Source organism: Entelurus aequoreus, linkage group LG16 (assembly GCF_033978785.1).
Source record: "Entelurus aequoreus isolate RoL-2023_Sb linkage group LG16, RoL_Eaeq_v1.1, whole genome shotgun sequence".
In the NCBI taxonomy this organism is placed as follows: domain Eukaryota; kingdom Metazoa; phylum Chordata; class Actinopteri; order Syngnathiformes; family Syngnathidae; genus Entelurus; species Entelurus aequoreus.
This window is the reverse complement of record NC_084746.1, coordinates 12,742,603-12,747,737: the sequence shown is the minus strand read 5'-3', so window position 1 is coordinate 12,747,737 and position 5,135 is coordinate 12,742,603.

Sequence of the window (5,135 nt, the reverse complement as noted above, 5' to 3'; positions counted from 1 at the left end):
CATGTCCCAGATGTAGGCAGCCTGTCATATAAAATAGATGTGATTACTACCACATCAATCCAACACAGCTTGTGGGATGCATCACACTTGTTTTGATCAGCGTGCGGGGACTCAGAAATCACCAAAACACTGACGTCTGTGCATGATCATTATCTAGGTGGGGTGCCCATTACGTCGATCGCGAGCTACCGGTCGATCACAGAGGGTGTGTCAGTCCATCGCCAGCCAGGCATTAAAAATATAGTCCTAAAAATGAGCCATCATAAATCTTCACTATGACGTCACTTTCGTCACTTGATTGACATTCACGGCACCCGAGGGTCTTCTGAGATGACGCTGGCTGCTGCCAGATCATTATTAAGAAAAAATGACCGACAGGAAGGCGAGAAACACTTTTTATTTCAACAGACTCCGGCGCCGTACCTGTCGTCAAAACTCCCAAGACCGACTGCACAGTTGCACGATAAAAGCTCTAATTCATCCTGCCTGCGCTAACAAAATAAGAGTCTCAGAAAGCTGGCGTGCACAAGCTAGCAAGCTACGGGGGTTTGCCGCCAATGTATTTCTTGTAAAGTGTATACAAAGGAGTGCGGAAGCTGGACAAATAAGATGGCAAAAAGCAACCACTTTCATGTGGTATTGGACAGAAAGGAGGACTTTTTTTCTCCTCCATTTGAAAATGCGGACGTTATCAGCACTACTGTCTGATTCCTATCAAAGCAAGTCATCACAATCAGGTAATACACCAACTTATATTCTTGTCTTCATGAAAGAAAGGAATCTATATGTGTTAAACATGCTTGTATTATCTTTAAACACCTTTATCTTGTTAACAATATTAACTATATGTGTTAAACATGCTTGTATTATCTTTAAACACCTTTAACTTATTAACAATATTAACTATACGTGTTAAACATGCTTGTATTAGCTTTAAACACCTTTAACTTGTTAACAATATTAACTTAATGTGTTAAACATGCTTGTATTATCATTAAACACCTTTAACTTATTAACAATATTAACTATATGTGTTAAACATGCTTGTATTATCATTAAGCACCTTTAACTTATTAACAATATTAACTATATGTGTTAAACATGCTTGCATTATCATTAAACACCTTTAATTTATTAACAATATTAACTATATGTGTTAAACATGCTTGCATCATCATTAAACACCTTTAATTTATTAACAATATTAACTATATGTGTTAAACATGCTTGCATTATCATTAAGCACCTTTAACTTATTAACAATATTAATTATATGTGTTAAGCATGCTTGTATTATCATTAAACACCTTTAACTTATTAACAATATTAACTATATGTGTTAAACATGCTTGTATTATCATTAAGCACCTTTAACTTATTAACAATATTAACTATATGTGTTAAACATGCTTGCATTATCATTAAACACCTTTAATTTATTAACAAAATTAACTATATGTGTTAAACATGCTTGTATTATCATTAAGCACCTTTAACTTATTAACAATATTAACTATATGTGTTAAACATGCTTGCATTATCATTAAACACCTTTAATTTATTAACAATATTAACTATATGTGTTAAACATGCTTGCATTATCATTAAACACCTTTAACTTGTCAACAAAAACATATCTTTCATAAATAAGTAAATATAAATTATATATAGCTATGAATGAGGTAGATCCCCACGACTTGATCAATTGAAAAGTAGCTCGCCTGCAGAAGAGGTGTGGGCACCCCTGTTCTAGGTGTTTATCATAGAGTGGTACCTCAGTTTTTGTTATTATTCAATCAATCAATCAATGTTTACTTATATAGCCCTAAATCACGAGTGTCTCAAAGGGCTGCACAAGTCACAACAACATCCTTGGCTCAGATCCCACATCAGGGCAAGAAAACTCAACCCAATGGGATGACAATGAGAAACCTTGGAGGGGACCGCAGATGTGTTTAGATGATTGATACTTCAAACTTGCATAAATAAATCTTAAGGAATATAACATAACTTGGCTTCTGAGAGCTTCAAAATGTAATGAATAAAATGCTAAAGTTGTTGATAAACAAGCAATTATTTTAATAATTAAATATGGTCATTTTAAATGAATTATTATGATCATTTAAAATTTATTATTTCAAATATGTTTATTTTAATGTATAATTCTATGGCTGGATGTAATAAGGAGTTAGAAAAAATACAAATAAAAATACAATTAATTTTGATGTTTTTAGCAAAATATAGTAAAAATGTATTTAGTTTTTATTTTTTTAAATTGATAAATATATTTATTTTTAGGTAAGATAAACATAATAATACAATGTATCTCTAGTCTGGATGATTCAGTTCTTGTCACCCTGTTGGACTCCCGTCTTTTCCCCAAAGATGCCCTACGTCAACAACACGGTCGGCGGCCCGTCAGTGCGCAGCTCGTACATCGCCGCCCTCTACTTCACCCTCAGCAGCCGGACCAGCATCGGCTTTGGCAACGTGTGCGCCAACACGGACGCCGAGAAGATCTTCTCCATCTGCACCATGCTCATCGGCGGTATGCCGGACGCCTCGTATGGAATAACGTGATTGGTCGGGCACGCTGTTTATATCGTGGGAAAGCGAACGTGAAAACGGGCTGTCCTCACTCAGGTCCGCATGGAGCTGGAGGGGGCGTGGCCTCCAGCTCCGGCTGAAAATCGGGAGATTTTCGGGAGAATATTTGTCCTGGGAGGTTTTCGGGAGAGGCGCTGAATTTCGGGAGTCTCCTGAAAAATTCGGGAGGGTTGGCTAGTATGACAGGGGAAGAAGATGGCACAGACAAGAGGGACGTCGTTTTAGCTCTGTGTTTATATATATATATATATATATATATATATATATATATATATATATATATATATATATATATATATATATATATATATATATATATATAAATAAATAAGAAAATAATAATAATAAACAAGGGAATGGAGTGTGACTAATCCAAAAGTGTACGGTGTGCGACTATGTGTAGGAATTAAATGAGGAGTGTTACCCGTAGTGTTGAGTGAGAGGCGGAAGTACGAGAGGGGCAAGGCTGGCTCGGAGGTCCGTGAGCAGACGTGAGGTCAAGGGGAGGAGAGAGGCGTCAAAGTCCGTGTCCAGGCGGAAGGTGGAGATCCAAGAGGCAGCCAGGGAAGCAGAGGGAATGCGGGGAGGCGAGACACACAGCTCGTGACGCGAGAACGTAGGTACGCTGCTGGAAGGCGACAAGGAGGACACGAGACAAATGAACAAGACAGGGGAGAAATACAGAGAGAGAACGAGTGCATAGAGCTTGCTAGGTTCGGCTTAGTTCTGGCCCTGGATAGCAGGTTGTGCTGGTTTAAGAAGGCAGGTCTTCTCATCAGCGACAGGTGCATTGATTTCTGCCGATTGATTGCAGCTCCTTGCTGCAGCCAGACTGGCGCGCTCTTGGAGGTGCGCCCAGTGCAGCGCACAGATGAATGCGCACTGGTGTGCTCCCGGGCCGTGACAATAATACATTCGTAAAAGAAACAAACTTCATGAATGCTTTTTGAGACAAACGAGTATGTGCTCCAATCACTTGAGTTTGAGAGAGTTGTAGAAATTATTGGAAACTCAAGACAGCCATGACATATAAGAAATGTTTTAAGAGCAATTTGTAAGCTAAAAGGCAGTTAAAAAGTTAAACAGTTCAAAGTCTGATGCTGGGTTAAAAGCCAGTGAGTAAAAATGTGTTTGAAGAAGGGCCTTAAAGGCCTACTGAAAGCCACTACTACCGACCACGCAGTCTGATAGTTTATATATCAATGATGAAATCTTAACATTGCAACACATGCCGATACGGCCGGGTTAGATTAGTAAAGTGCAATTTTAAATTTCCCGCGAAATATCCTGCTGAAAACGTCTCGGTATGATGACGTTTGCGCGTGACGTCACGGAATGTAGCGGACATTTTTGGGACACTATTGTGGCCAGCTATTAAGTCCACAGTATTCTGGACATCTGTGTTGGTGAATCTTTTGCAATTTGTTTAATGAACAATGGAGATAGCAAATAAGAAAGCTGTAGGTGGGAAGCGGTGTATTAGCGGCCGGCTGCAGCAACACAAACACGTAGCGGCTACGTCGTAGCCGGTGTTTCATTGTTTACATTCCCAAACGATGACAGTCAAGCTTTACCATTGGCCTGTGGAGAATTGGAACAACATAGACTCTTACCAGGAGGACTTTGAGTTGGATACGCGCTACCGTGAGTACGCAGCTGCGGCTTCCAAACATTTGATCGCTTGCCCGTACGTGCGTGCCGCTATGTGCATGTCACATACGTAACTTTGGGGAAATATATGTGCTGTATGAACTTTGGGGAGGTGAACGGTACTTTGGGCTGTGGGATTGAGTGTGTTGTGCGGGTGTTTGATTTGTATTGGCGGGTTATATGGGCGGGAGGGGGGAGGTGTTTGTTATGCGGGATTAATTTGTGGCATATTAAATATAAGCCTGGTTGTGTTGTGGCTAATAGAGTATATATATGTCTTGTGTTTATTTACTGTTTTAGTCATTCCCAGCTGAATATCAGGTCCCACCCGCCTCTCACAGCATCTTCCCTATCTGAATCGCTTCCACTCCCCACTAGTCCTTCACTCTCACTTTCCTCATCCACAAATCTTTCATCCTCGCTCAAATTAATGGGGAAACCGTCGCTTTCTCGGTCCGAATGGCTCTCGCTGCTGGTGGCCATGATTGTAAACAATGTGCAAATGTGAGGAGCTCCACAACCTGTGACCTCACGCTACTTCCGGTACAGGCAAGGCTTTTTTATCAGCGACCAAAAGTTGCAAACTTTATCGTCGATTTTCTCTATGAAATCCTTTCAGCAAAAATGATCAAGTATGACGCATAGAATGGAACTGCTATCCCCGTTTGAATAAGAACATTTCATTTCAGTAGGCCTTTAACTCGGGAGGGTTCGGGGGCCCCTCACTAAACCTCAACAACCCCCCAAACCTTAACACCCCTTTCCCCTTAAACACCACCCACAACCCCTACCCCTCCGCCCTGAAAAATGCTTTGAAACATAAAATAATTAGACTCAGCAGAACAGCAACACTGCCAAAGTTCTGACCATTTCAAAAC